The following is a 16,275-nucleotide window of genomic DNA, read 5'->3' on the forward strand; positions in this document are numbered from 1 at the left end:
TGAACTAGAGCTCAATGTTCTATCTAAAGATAATGGATGGTATTGTAAAAGAAACAAAACTTTAAACCAGATGGACTATAATTCAAATATTGGATCTATTAATAAACAAATCTTAGTCACTTTTTGTACCACTTTTTAATCTTTCTTAATTGGTAAGAAAAAAAAGAACGAATAAAATCCGCATAAAGGGGCAGAATAAGCACATACAAATAGTCTTATTCTGCCATTCATTCATTTTACTTTTCTCAATTTATGAAATGGTTGCCATGCCTCGTCCTTGAATTCTTCTGCTTCTCAACAGTCTCTATTCAGTTTGGAATACTGAATAAAGTTACCATGTTCCAAAATAGAAACTAGAGAAATCAAAGCTAGAAGATAGGACAAGGTTGACCCTCCATCTGCAGCTGACTGGAAAGCCTTTTTTGATTCTATTACTAGTTTTTTCTCCTGCCTTTATATACCATATATATATATATATATATATATATATATATATATATATATATATATATATATATATACTTTATATAGTCCTGTTCCTTTCTATCCTATACATTACAATAATCCAAATCACTATCAGTCATGATAATAAATCATCTCATTTAATCTTAATTTTTACCATATCACCATGAAATAATAATAATTTATAATCTCATTTTATAAATTAAAAATCTGAGATTTAATATGACCATTGAGACCACTGAGACAACCATGCATCACAGATTTATGTTACAGATCCCACTCATCGAGTATGTTTTTGCAAATTACTACTATCCCTTTTTTTTTCTTGTTCTTTTCTTTTATTTTATTTTCTTCTTTTTTCTTTTTCTTCCCTGTTCTTTCTTCTCTTCAATTCAACCTATATTACTATTATATCATAAAGCTCATGCTGTCAGCTTCTTTTTAGAAAAGGAACCTCAATGCACAAGACATGATGGATGATACTACATAGGGTAGATACTTCTTACAGTGTTCAATACTGTATCGTTTAGTACTTTGGACATGAAAATTATGCTTATCCTAAAATACTTCAGCCACAATCTAACCCTGAAAGCTTTATTTAGGAAACTTCACTCCTGCCATTAAATACCTAGAATTTGGAAAACTTTCCCACTCTGAGGCGCTGGCCTATTTTTTTTTTTTTTACTTTTTTACCTTTATTCCCCTCTTCTCTGTTTTTTTCCTTTCTTTCTCTCCTAATCTGTATCTTAGCTATTTATTTATATTTTCTTAGATCAACTAGTCCTTAAGCACTCAAACCCATCCTATGAGGGGCAGGCCTCCAAAAACAACCTATGAACATATCTCTAATGTCAGTCTATAAATTGGCATGAGTTTATATACAGTGGACTCACCTACATCTGTCCAATCTATATTGTAAACATTCCATGCCTATATTGCATATAGCCCTTCTTATATATTCCTCTCCCCCTTCAGAACTCCTACCTTATTGTCCCCCAATCCTGATTCATTATCCCTCACTATTTAATCCTTTTTACCTTCAGTTCTTAACTGATTAGGTACCGAGACCAATAGTCTGCCCCAATAAGCCACCACCCAGCTCCCAAAGTGAAATGATACCCTCTCGGTTCCACATATTGTGTCACAGCAAGAAGCTACAACCACCACTCTTGATGACTCTATGTGGCCTTTCTTCTCACACTCACACTCTAAATGTCGACTGTTGCATGCTACCAGATTCAGCTCCAGAAGGACCCCCAACTGAAGGACACCACCTGATCCCTTACTGCTGCAAACCATTTTTCAATCTCAATAAAAACACAGTCTGGATCTCAGACCCCCTAAGAATATCTCAACTGACTTAATGGGGATATCTATATTTTCTTTGTATGTTTAATACCTCAATAGTTATACCTCTTAGTATGTTTGTTTCCAACACTCGAGGCTACCTCCTCCATTCTTTGTTTTTTTTTCATTATATATATATATTACTCTTTTTTATTTTATTTATATATATTTAATTTCACTTGCTTTGGTTCTGCTTGGTATGAAATTCTAGAAGAAAATGTCTTGCTTGGGATTAAAGCTCAGGTCAAATCCAGGGCACAGAGATTGTATAGCCTGTCATTCTTACCCCCAAATGTACCAACAATATAATATGGCACCATTTCCTTTTGCATAAATATACTAAAAAGGGAAAATCTTGTGTATAGAAACAAGCTCCTATGTACTAGGGATAAGAACCCATAAATTTTATAATACAAGGGTACCTCCCACCCTGAACACTTGTCATGGGGACGGGGACCCGACTTAGACTCCATGTGATCAGACAAGGACTGTCCAACCCCAAACCCCAGATCTCAACCATAGAACCAACACAGTTCCCTGCAACAGCACCAAGAATCAAACTCCCCCCAGGGAGTTCCTAATACTGCTCTGGCACCAACTTGCACCAGATTGATATGATATACTTATGACAAGGAAACAACAACAACCTGATGTAAGAGGAGGTTGCCCTACCTCATCACCTAATGATAAAATGAAATCACTCCATCCTTTGATCTGAGCTTAAATCAAAATCACTAATTACAGAAGACTGACTTTGACAACCGCAACTGAGCAGTACATTTCCTGGGAATAAAGAGAAGGACCCTGGCTTAGGCTTCAGCCTCAGATTTGTTCAAAAATCACGGTCTTTAATTCCAGAGATCTGACTTTGACAACTATGACTGAGTAGAAATTCTGGAATAAGGGAAGACTATCTTGGGCTTCGTCCCAGGATCTGTGCAAAAACCAAGATCTCTAATTACAGAGGACTGAACTTGACAATCACAACTGAGCAAAATGTTTCCTGACACCCTAAAAAAACCTTTGGACAATGAGCATGACAAGTGTCTATAGTTAATCCCATGACAGTATGCTTCAAGGGCGGAGAAACCCTGTGTCTCTTAGGCCAACAGAATTCTCTTTCTAATTTCCCTATTACTTATTGTGCCTATGCAAGACAAACAAACAAACAAAAAAAACTTTGCCACACCAGCCTCCCTTCCTTTTTTTCCCTTTCTTTTTTGTTGTAGTTTGTGTTTGTTTGTTTTTGTTGTGTTTTTTAATTGCTTGTTTTGGTTTGTTTTTTTCTTTATCTTCTTTTCTAGATGGGATCCTCCAAGCTTTCTTTCTTTTTTTTTTTTTTGTCTTTTTTTTCTTTTTCCAACAGAACCACAGAACTTGAATCATCTTGTTCTGCCTTATAAATTGAGAGATTAAAAAGTGGATTGGCACCAGAGCAAACAGTCACATGAATATTGAGTGGAAATGAAAAATGATCAAATCTAAATACCAAACCCAAAGTCAACGACAACAGAATCAAGATACCCAATCTACAACAAGCTATACACAAACAGGATCTGTTATACTAGCAGTCCGGAGTGCTAAGTGTGAAGGTATGGGATACATGCTGGGAACAGGGGTGGAGGGAGGACAATACTGGTGGTAGGAATGACCCTAATTCACTGTCACTCCATACCTTAAAAATAACTGTGAAAGACTTGTAATTCACATTGGTCACAATAAAAATTATTTTTAAAAGTTGAGTTTTACAGAAGGAACCAGAGAAAAGGTAACAAATCTAGAAGAAATCAGACAACCTGACTCCAAACTGTAGTTACTATTGCTCTCACTCTCCTCTACTCATTAGATTGATGATTCTCAAAGTGTGTTTTACATCTGCTGAAATTCTTCAAGACCTTTTCAAAGGATATTCAATATCAAACTATTTTCATAATAATACTAAGACTTATTTTCCTTTTTCACTGTGTTGACATTATACTGATAACAAAACAACATTGATGAGTAAAACAGCAGACCAATATTTTCAAATGTTGAGTGCATGAGATTACAAAACAATTTAGCAATGAAATATTCATTTAAATAAGGCATAGTAAATAATTTAATATAATATCAGATAATTTATTAACTTATCAGGTTTTAGATTTTCTTATTATAACTAATCTGTTACTTGTAAAATTTTAGTGTATTAAAAAAGTGGAGTATGCATAACTATTATATGTTAGTTGGAATACATACTAAAGTTGGAATGGTAAAAAAATGGAATGTGATGCCCTATTCATCGAACACATTCAAGCAAACTAGCATCCCCTTGCTATTCTCTCCTCTCTTCTCACCACTTTCTTTTTTATTTTTATTTATTTATTTATTTTTATTGTTTTTCCTTTTCTATTCTTTTCTTTACTTTTTCTCCTTTCTCTTCTCCCTTTCTTCCTAAGGTATTTTCTCTTTTCTCCCTTCCTACCCCTTCCATATGCCTTACCCTTTCCCCCCTCTGGAAATCCAACTATCCCTTCACCCTCCACTCCCATCCAGACCTCCCACCATATTAAAACTCTTCACCCTCAGTCCTTAATCTATTAGGCAACAAGATTGACCTCCTACCCCAACGACCCAGTACCCAGCACCCAAGCGAAGTGACACCCAGTCAATCCCACACCTCCTCTCCTGCAAGAAAAGGCAGCCAACTCCCCTGCGGACTCATGCTGCGCGGCCCTCCCTATCAACTCCCCCTAATGTGGACTGTTACTTGAAACTGGTCTTACTCCCAAAAGTAGCCCCAAGGCAAGATCTCTTCCAGGACCTCCCTGCCACAAGCCATTTGCCAATCTGAAGAAGGTCAGGGGGCATGATGGAAAGATGCCGGGGAACTCCCACACCACAAGAAAAACCCAAAAGACAATGAGAAAAACTGTACTTCCAACATAAGCATAAGACCTGTATTACACCACCCCTTTACTTGCTTTTCCCCAAATGTAAAGTAGTCTATTGCATCACTTTGGTCCTTTAAATACTTCCTTATTTCGTTCGGTTTTGTTTGTTTGTTTGTTTTGTTTTTTACTATATATTTTTAAATGTGTCTGTCCTACACATACATATGAGAACACATATATTCTTATTTCTAGATATATATATTATTATTTTTTTCTTTTTTTTTTTTTTACCTTCTATGGGTATGTGACCTGTGTTTGTTTTCCCCTTTGTACACCCCCAAAGACACCGACAATATAATGAATGTAGCGCCATTTCCCCCTGCAAAGGCACATTAAAAAAAGGGGGAAATCTTACATACAAAAAAGAGCTCCTATCTACTAGAGATGGGAACTCATAGTTGTTTACAATACAGGGATATCTCCTACCTGGAAAAAATGTCATGTGGAATCAACTTAAACCTCAGATGATTAGATACCATCCGTCCAGCCTTGAACCCTGGATCCAAGACATAGAAACGGCACAGTCCTCCATGACAACTACAAGAAACAAATCCCAGCCAGGACAGCCTTAATACCGCAGGGTCACCATCAAGTCCCAGCTCCAGTACGACATGCTGACAACGAGGAAAATGGGAACAACTTGACCTAAGAGCAGGTTGCCCTACCTTACCAGCTAACGATAAGACAAAATCAGAAGACCTGTCACCCTTTGGTAGATCCGATTTACAGATCGCGATTTACAGATGACTGGCTGCTAGAACCATGACCAGACGGTATACACAGTGGGACCAATAAAAAAGCCCTAGTCTAGGGTTTGAACTATGACCTGCACAACAACCATGAACCCCACTTCCAAAGGTCTAGCAGAGACAATCGTAAAGGAATCTGGCTTCTGGAAGCACAAAGAAAGATGCTATCCTAAGTGCCATCCTAGGTACAGTGCAAAGACCAAGACCACCAACCACAGAAGATAGATTAAAATGACACTGAGGGAACAGAACTCCTGAAGCACAAAGACTGATGTCATCATAAATCCCAACCCTGAATTTGTGCAGATACTGAGATCTCAAGACACAGAGGTCTGTTTGTACCACCCAGAACAGAACAGAAGTCTCCCAAACACGACAAAGGACCACCGGGAGAATAAATGATCCTGAACAGAGTCTATAGTTGATCCCATGACAATATAATCCAAGGGCGGAGAAACCCGTAACTCTTAGGCCAAGTGAATTCCTTTTCGAATGACCCCAACATTTACTGTGCCAGGGCAGGAGGAAAAAAAAAAAAAGCACAAAGCATTGTTTACTTATTATATATTATTTTGTACCTTCATTTATTATTATTACTATTATTTTTACTTACATAACTATTTTTTGGTCGATTTCTCTGTGTAGGTGTGGTTATTGAAGCTGTTGTCCCCAGATATTCCTAGTTTTTTTTCTCCTTTTTTCTTTTCTTTCTTTATGGGCTAAGTCATGTTTCTTATATCAAGACCATGGCGGTTTTTGCTTTTTTTTTGTTTTTGTTTTTGTTTTGTTTTGTTTGTTTGTTTGTTGTTTTTGTTTTGTGCATGTGTGGTGCTTACCATTATTGTTGGAGTCCTCACTGGATAATGGACACATTTTTTTTTTTTGTACTGATGGAATGTTTCATTTTCTTTTTTCTCCATCGCCCCCCAAATCGATGATGAGAGCCTCTAGAAGGACTCTGCCCACTTTTGGAGTATTAGACTTTTACCCCAGTTTACTACTTTTCTCTTCTTCAGACCAAACCACGCAAACTTAACTAACTAGGCCTACCTCCCAGTTAGAGGGGGAAATTAGGGAAACACCTAGACCAATCAGATGCAAGACTACTATGTGGTGGGATAGGTACATAGGGGACCACATATTCTAGCAGCCCTGGGGGTGAGGGAAGTGGATATGGGAGATAGGACAAAAACGGAGGTGAAGGGAAGACAATTTGGTGATGGTAATCCCCCCCTGATGTTATGTAAATATTTAACTAAAATATTATTGTCATCAGTTAGAGGGGGAAATTAGGGAAACACCTAGACCAATCAGATGCAAGACTACTATGTGGTAGGATAGGTACATAGGGGACCACATATTCTAGCAGCCCTGGGGGTGAGGGAAGTGGATATGGGAGATAGGACAAAAACGGAGGTGAAGGGAAGACAATTTGGTGATGGTAATCCCCCCCTGATGTTATGTAAATATTTAACTAAAATATTATTGTCATCATGTAAACCACTATGATCAAAATAAAAATTATAAAAAAAATATCACCTATTCCTCTGTAAGGCTTGTAATACTCTTATAATAATAACTTGTAATAAACTTACAATTAGTTGTCAAAAAAATGGAATGTGAAATATTCTATATGTGGGGCAATATCTTTGTATATCAATACCAAAAAATTAAGTACTGTCATTTAAAGAAGAATTCTGTTTTAAAAACCTTTGAAGAGGCTCTGGAGAAATAGTATAGGGGGCTGGTGCTTTCTTTGGTGTTTCCTGGTGTTTCCTCACTGTCCCAGGTTCAAATCTCCTACCTCGATCACTGCAAGAAGTGATCTGAAGTGTCACATTCTCAAGGAGATTGGTTGAGGTTTGATTCCCACCGAGCTCCCAGAAAAAAGAGGCAGTTCCCATTCTAATTCTGTCCTAATTGGACAGGGGGAACAGTCCAGTTGTAGAGATCCATAGAAAATAATTCACACAGTGAAAAAGCACAAAAATAGGTTCAGAAAATCCAGTGTTCAAGCAAGGAATTCAAACCACAAAATCTTTCTGCTCCTAAGATAGAGTGTAGCTTAGTAGAAGAAGACCGAAGAATGAGCTCCTGCCTTCCTCAGACCACTGCTTTTATTGACAGGAATCAGGTCCCACACTAGGGTGGGAGCAGAATACCAAGTAAGGAATAATCCAATATACTATCACCAGGTCACACCCTAACGTGGAGTACAATTATTAATTATGGTAGGATCAGTAACCCAACAGTGATCCCTGAGTGAAAAATCAGGACTAAGCCCTGACTGAGCATTACTGGGTATGGCCCAAAAACAAAAACAAAAAAATCTTTGAATAAAAGTGCCTGTATGGGGCAGGCACGGGGCAGGCATGGGGCAGGCACTATTTACTCTCAATTAACCCTGAGCATTAGAAGATGCATTCATACCTAAAGAAAAAAATGAAGAAGAAGAAGAAGAAGAAGAAGAAGAAGAAGAAGAAGAAGAAGAAGAAGAAGAAGAAGAAGAAGAAGAAGAAGAAGAAGAAGAAGAAGAAGAAGAAGAAGAAGAAGAAGAAGAAGAAGAAGAAGAAGAAGAAGAAGAAGAAGAAGAAGAAGAAGAAGAAGAAGAAGAAGAAGAAGAAGAAAAGATGCATTTATCAATGAATCATTAAAAATAACACATCATAATTCTTTTGGCCCACACCCTGTGCCACTCAGGGGTTACTCCAGGCTCTGTACTCTAGAATTATCCTGGCTGTACTCAGGAAACAACATAAAAGCCTAGAGATAGAATTCAAGTTGGCCATCTGCAAAGCAAATGCTTTATCCACTATACTCTGGCCCCACATCATATCAAGCAGTATCTTGGTTCTTACTGAGTCAGCCAAGCTTCTACTCTGCTCATTTCTCTTGCCACTTTTATTAGTCAGAGTTTAACATAAATCACCTGAGAGTCAGAGTTGACATAATTAAGGGTATTTGTGCCTTTACATTAGAAAAGGTGAAAGGGAAAAATAAAGTGATTTCACATCTGTATAACAACAATTCTCTTTCTTATATTTGTTTAAAAAAAGACCTTTGATGAGGAAATATCAGATAGTGACTGGCTGAGGAAGTAATTTGTCAATGTAGAGCTGATCTCCTACAGCTGCTGATTGGAATCACCATTAAAATATCCACTTAAAGAAGTTGTTTCATGTAGTCAGCTTGGTTGAAACAAGTGATTATATCTTGTAGCATGATTGTTCTGAAGTTTTCAGGTCCCTGTTTGGGTGCCATTCTGTAGTGATAATTCTGTGGGGGAATCTCAGCTTGCAGTTTTGCTTAAGAAACAGAGTCAAGTTTGTATTTTTGGCTAGGAGTGTTGAGCAGCATCTTGGATCTTACAAAGTTAGACGAGCTACTCTGATTTTATATTTTCATCATTTACATTTACACAATGATTATTACATTTTCAAAACTGTAAAGTAATTCTAACCTTCTTAAAAACTGCTAAGTTTTATAATACTTTTCCTTAAAGATAAGTTTCATATCAATATTAGCTGCTTTAATACTTTTTAAACATCAATAAGAATTCAGGGGTCCTCAAACTTTTTAAACAGGGGGCCAGTTCACTGTCTTTCAGACTGTTGAAGGGCCAGATTATAGCAAAAATAAAAATTATGAACAAATTTCTATGCACACTGCATATATCTTATTTAGAAGTGAGAAACAAAATGGGAATAAATACAATATGTGGCCCACAGGCCGTAGTTTGAGGACCATTGAATAAGATGAATAAACATTTTTCAGTTTAAATTTCTAATATAATAAATATTAATTGATACCCAATCTACAACAAGCTGAACAACTGGGGAACAGTTCCACTAGCATTACAGGGTGTAAAGGAGGGAGATGTGGGATGCATGCTGTGATCAGGAGTCGAGGGGAAGACAATACTGGTGGTGGGAATGCCCCTCATTCATTGTCACTATTTGCCTTAAATATTACTGTGAAAGATTTATAACTCACTTTATCACAATAAAAATTTAAAAAAACGTAATTTATAAAATCCACAAACTGCTTTTGGTCTTGTGATATTTTTCAAAAGTTTGAAAGATGGGGCCTGAGAGCTAGCCCAGTGGTAAGGTGTTTGCCTTGTACACAGACAACCTGGGATCAATTCCTGGGATCCCAGAAGGTCCCCTGAGCCTGCCAGGAGCAATTTCTGAGTGCAGAACCAGGAGTAATCCCTGATCACTGCTGTGTGTGGCCCGAAAAAAAAAAAAAAAAAAAACTTCAAGGAACCAGAGAGATAACACAACAGTAGGACATTTGCCTTGTTTACAACCAATACAGGACAGACAGTGGTTTGAATCCCATATAATCCCCTGTGCCTACCAGGAGCGATTTCTAAGCACAGAGTTAGGAGTAACCCCTGAGTACTTCTGGGTGTGCCCCCCCCCCAAAAAAAAAGAAGTTTGAAAGAATCCATTCTTAAACCAAAAAAATCTCAGGATTAAAAAATATTAAACTTTGAAATTTTATTTCATTAGTTATGATGCTTTTACACAAATGGCATAATTCAGGATAGCAAGCTCTTCATTAAAGAGTAACCAGAAATCAACTGCATACCACAATGTATGTAAATCTCATCAGCTCCCAGAGGTTTACCTGACTACTCACACATTTATATATCTGAAGTGGTGGCTACAGCACAAAATTGAAAGATGGAGGATCAATGGTTGATGAGATTCCCAGAACAACACACTGCATACCAGCCAGCATTACTGCTGATAGACCTGATCTAGCTGTGGAACAATCAACAGAGTAGAAATAACACTCTACATCAACAGTAGCCTTACAGATCAGAAAGAAAATATTGCACTGCTGGAAAAGCTAAGTACTAGCACAAAAATAAAGAGTCTGAGTATTTTAGGTTAGTGAGAGCTAAAGTAGTGTCTAAATCCCTATACATATACATACACCTTCAGGGAAAAGTACCATGGTCCAAAAATAAAGAACTTTAAGACGGTTTTTTTTTTTTTTGGTTTTGATTTTTGGGCCACACCCGGCGATGCTCAGGGGTTACTTCTGGCTGTCTGCTCAGAAATAGCTCCTGGCAGGCACGGGAGACCATACGGGACACCGGGATTCGAACCAACCACCTTTGGTCCTGGATCAGCTGCTTGCAAGGCAAACGCCGCTGTGCTATCTCTCCGGGCCCAGAACTTTAAGACGGAATTGTGGTATAAATAAAGGCTAAGAGCTACTTCACAGGCAGAGGGTCACTGTAGAGCTCTCTTTCTAGGCTGCTCCACACCTACCTTTCAATTACTGATACTGTGACTAGTCTTTTATCTCATCTTCATTGTTTTCAACCTTCTCAATAAAGACATAGAAATAAAAGAAATTTCAACACTGAAGTCATAGTGCCATCTGCAGGAAACAAAAGAATTCAAACTATATATTTCAAAACATATATGCTAAAGAATTTCCCAGGCAACTAGTGTAAAAAATATGATAGAATGCATCACCAAAATAATGGCAACTGATAAAGCAAGAAGGGAGTTTACCTTGAATGCATCCCATTCAAGTTCAATCCCTGGCATCTCATTTGATCCCCCCCAAACAATTTCCAGGAGAAATTCTTGAGACCAGAGCCCAAAGTTACCTCTGAACATTGCCAGGTATGGCCTTAAAAATAAAACAAATATGTATAAAACATATATATTGCATTAAAATATTTCAGAGTTGAAACATATGAAGAACACAGTGAATATAATTTGAAATTTATTCAATATGGAAAGCATACCAAACAGACATAGGCTGAAATATAAAAGAATATGAGATATGGGCCCGGAGAGATAGCACAGCGGTGTTTGCCTTGCAAGCAGCTGATCCAGGACCAAAGGTGGTTGGTTCGAATCCCAGTGTCCCATATGGTCCCCCGTGCCTGCCAGGAGCTATTTTTGAGCAGACAGCCAGGAGTAACCCCTGAGCATCGCCGGGTGTGGCCCAAAAACCAAAAAAAAAAAAGAATATGAGATATTTAAATCACAGCATCCACAATGGTGACAGAATTGTTACAAACATTGAATATCTGAAACAAACCCATTATGAACAACTTGGTAAATTATGGTGTTATTTTGAAATTATGAATAAATAAATCACAGCAATACTTAAGGATCTGAGTCTGATCCCAACAATTTAAGTAACTCTGCCCTTTACTGAGGGTGCAAGGAAAGATATGAGAAGAGTAAGGAATAGAAGGGGAAAGGAAAGAAAAGGAGATTTAAAAATTTTTAATCGTCAAAATATCTAAAGATACTTCTCTAAAACAAACATATAAATGGCTTACAAATATATGAAATAATGTTCTCAACACCACTTATTAAATCCAAATAAGATGAAAATAAAAAAATACAATGGGCTATCACCTCACTGAAGTGAATGGCCTATGCTAGAAAGATTGGAACTGAGCCAGAGAGATAGAACAGGTTTATGATATGAGCCTAGCATGCAGTCAATACAGGTTCCATTCCTGGCACTACATATAGTCTCTGGAGCTCTGCCAAGAATAAGCCCTGAGCATTGCCAGGTGTGGCACAAAAGGCAACCTGTCAGTGGGAGTATAAATTGGTGTACCCTCTATTAGAAACATTAAAAAAAAAAAAAAACAAAGAAAAAAGAGAAAAAAGCAGAAATTCCAAGTGATTTATTAGTGCCATAACTGGCATGGATTAAAAATATATAAATACAATAATTTGAAAGTATATTTAACATTATTCTCAATAGATAAAACATAAGAATCAACCTAAATGCCCTCTGACAGATGACTGAATAGAAAATTTGCCCTACATATATTCAATATACATTCAATTGGTAAAGTGTCTAATTTGTGTGAAAGAAACCTGGGTTCTATCCTTAGCACAAGGAGAAAACAAAAAATATATCACACTTTGTATTATAGGACACTGCATGTACAAAGCATTGTGGACTCTGTACATAATATGCAAACTCTCTGTTCTATGTTCTACATCAACCATGTCTAAAACATAGAAGGAAACAAAATGAATAAATTCGAGTTTTTCTATGTACAAGAAAAAAATTATTATTCAAGATGATTTAAAATAATTATATGTTAAATGATGGCTACTTAAAAAGAAATTTTAGTTCATTAAGAATGCTTATAAGTTGTTGGGGCCAGAGAAATAGCACAGCAGTAGATCTTTGGCCTTGCACTCAGTCAATTGAGAACAGACAGTGGTTCTAATCCCAGCATCCCATATGGTCCCACAGCCTGTCAAAAATAATCCCTGAGCGCCGCTGAGTGTGGCCCAAAACTCAAAAATAAATAAATAAATAATGCTGCATATTAGTTGCAGTACAGGACAGAAAGACCACTGACCTGTGGCACTAAGATGTTGCCAGGCTCAAGGATGAGGTGTCAGGTGCCTCTTAGAGCAAGGGTTCTTTATGCTTTATGCTGCCAAGGGTTGCCCTAATAACCTCAACACAGGAAGTTGACTAAAAACTTTCTGTGTTCTGGCACAGGGTAGGCACTCAAAAAAAAAAAAGTATCTGGAATGAAAGATACCACAGAGAAATCTTTCTATCATAGTGTGGCATCATGTTAAAAAATTTTTTTTACCACTGCTGGATTTCCTTTAAAATAAAACAAATAAAACAATTCCCAGAAAATTTTCAGGGACTATGTGTAAATTTCAAAGCTTAGGCTATGATTCCCACAAAATTACAACAAAATCGGTATTTTTGCTTAAATATTTTAAGTAATTAAGATGACACCTAAGTCAATTATTTACCGTTTTCTTATGAATATTTGGGGGCGGTCACACCCAGTGGTGCTCCGGGGTTACTCCTGGCTCTGTGCTCAGAAATCACTCCTGGCAAGCTCAGGGGGCCATATGAGATGCTGGGAATCAAACTGGAGTCTGTCCTGGGTTAGCCACGTACAAGGCGAATGCCCTACTGCTATGCAATTGCTCGAGCTCCTTAATTTTTTTTTTGTTTGGGGGCCACACCTGGTGGTGCTAAGGAGTTACTTCTGGCTCTGCACTTAAGAATCACTACTCGTGGCAGTGCTCAGGGGACCAAATGGGGTGCTGAAGAGCAAACTCGGGGCTGGTCTGTGCAAGATGAACAAACGCCCTCCCCTCTGTACTATTACTCCAGCCCCTATTACTTTTTAATTCCTTCAGAATTTGAAGAATTCCCTTCCAAATTATTTCTCTTGCTTTTCTCAAGGTCTCAGTTCAAGTTTAATAGAAACTAAAGGTCAAAGGCAATATCTACTATTCACAAACATCACAAACATCTGCCCCAAAAAAACAACTCAGGTTATTCTCGCCAAGGAAGCCTGCCCCTCTTTAATCCCTATAGGGTAGACTGCTCGAATCCCAAAACATATGGGATGAGTCATAATCTTGTATTTAAAGCATGCCAATAGCAACAAGAGGTTTGATCTTATACTGCTCATTGCAGCCTGGCCCTAAGATGAGTCAGGACTCACCTCTGCTTAGCATAATATTCTTGTTCTTCTAGACATCAGACTTGATGGTATCATTACCAGGCTTCCAGCCAGGTGGGTATACTTCCCATTTTTATCAGTGAACTGTAAGGATTGATTTAATCTCATGGTCTCTTCCACACAGCAGCCAACAGGGAGATTATTTACAGTGATTTGGTGAAGGATACTCTTATCATCAAAATAATATAAAAAAGGCCCCTGAAAGAGATGCTTTCATCACACACCATAATCCTAAGCAATGGTTATCTTGGGGTTCGACAACAAATGAATGTTCATGGGTCTCAGTCCTCCTTGGTTTTGGGGTGTGTTAATTCATGCCAAGTAACAAAAGAAAGAATCCAAAGAAGCATCAATCACTTGGCAGTTTAGTTTCTTAAATTATTCTGCCATATCACTGAAAGCAATTATCTTATCTTAATGGGCCACACAAAGGTAAAGTCAAGAGGGTAAAAGAAAAACACAGCATATTTTACTTTATAGTCAGACAGGCTAACATCTTTGAATTGACCATCTGGTATAATAGCTGTAGTTTTGAAGTTAGGTGCAGGGTGCCCAATTTTGGCGTTTCCTGAAGACATTTTGGTATATTGACACTCCCCAACTACCGTATTTTCCGGCGTATAAGACAACCCCCTAATTTTGCAGTTAAAACATAGGTTTAGGCCTATTTTACTGTATCAGACAGAACGTTCATGTGTTGCAACTGTATGTACCACAGTGAGCCAATCACAACAAGCAAAGGTTCAGAGGTTATACTGTAATAGACTTCCTCTCTGACTGTGGCCAATCTGAGCAGACTTTTTACAGTGTAGATTCGGGTACAGAATATTGTCTAATTTGCATGCACAAAAAGCCTGCTTGGATTGGCTGAGTTAGAGAGGCAGCCCAAGAAGCCTTGCAGTGATTGGTGCAGAATCGAGTTGGAAAATTTGTTTTGTGGCAATATTCATACAATTTTCGTTTAGCGGCATATTGAAACATTTTTCGGGATATATTCGGCGTATAAGATGACCCCCAATTTTCGATTGACATTTTTTTGTTTCAAAAGTCATCTTATCAAATGGCTGAAGAAAATTTGGTACATATACACAATGGAATATTATGCAGCCGTCAGGAGAAATGAAGTCATGAAATTTTCCTTTACATGGATGCACATGGAGTCTATTATGCTGAGTGAAATAAGTCAGAGGGAGAGAAAGAAACGTAGAATAGTCTCACTCATCTATGGGTTTTAAGAAAAATAAAAGTCATCTTTGCAACAATCCTCAGAGACAATAAGAGGAGGGCTAGAACTTCCAGCTCACTTTATGAAGCTCACCACAGAGTGGTGAGTGCAGTTATAGAATTAACTACACTGAGAACTACCATAATGAAGTGAATGAATGAGGGAACTGGAAAGCCTGTCTGGAGTACAGGTGGGGGTGGGGTGGGATGGAGGGAGATTTGGGACATTGGTGGTGGGAATGTTGCACTGGTGAAGGGGGTGTTCTTTACATGACTGAAACCTAATCACAATCATATTTGTAATCAAGGTGTTTAAATAAAGAAAAAATGCAAAAAAAATAATAAAAGAAATGAAAAAAAAAAGTTGTTTTATACGCCGGAAAATACGGTACCCTAACAGGTACCACAGAAACATAAAAAGGTGAATCATATATAGCAAGTCTTCAGAAAGTATGTATCCACATACTTTTACTAAATAGCTATAAGTCTCCCACACACTGGTGAGGCTGGGTATAAGAATACCACCCAGTGGGAAGAAATCAAATCATACTGAGATTATTGAGTATTTTGGGCACTCCAAGGCACAGCTTTGCCTCAGCTCTTACTGTTCTGAGTTGGAAACTTATCACCACTTAACTATCAGAAGTAGTGATTGACATACAATTAAAGTTAAACTGCTTAGTCATGAGTGGAAAAGCAGAGAGCCTGCAAGACTTTCTTTTTCTTTTGTGTTTCTAATAATTTACATCTTAATGTATGCCCAGTCCTAAAAGAAAAAAAATACCAACTTGAAAAAAGCATGGTCTCAAAAAAGAAGCATAGTCTCAACCCCAATGCATCTCAAATTCTAACAGTTCAACTACTTGTGATAATTCTAAAAGTACATAATCCATGAATTTTGTAAAAAAGAAATGGTTATATAAGTTTTCTAAACATAAAATATGTCTTAAGTTAGGTGGGATGTAATTTTTATGTATTTCATGCATATGTCATTACAGGATCTGAAGAAATTATAATTTAACATTATATTATAAATATTTTGTATAGAAAG

General features: G+C 37.5%; 1 protein-coding gene across 1 annotated transcript in view; it reads right to left on the reverse strand.

Moving 5' to 3' along the window:
• The window catches only part of TTC6 (tetratricopeptide repeat domain 6), a 221,602-nt gene that overhangs the window by 155,231 nt on the left and 50,096 nt on the right, over nt 1–16,275 (reverse strand).

This window comes from Suncus etruscus, chromosome 2 (genome assembly GCF_024139225.1).
Source record: "Suncus etruscus isolate mSunEtr1 chromosome 2, mSunEtr1.pri.cur, whole genome shotgun sequence".
Lineage (NCBI taxonomy): Eukaryota > Metazoa > Chordata > Mammalia > Eulipotyphla > Soricidae > Suncus > Suncus etruscus.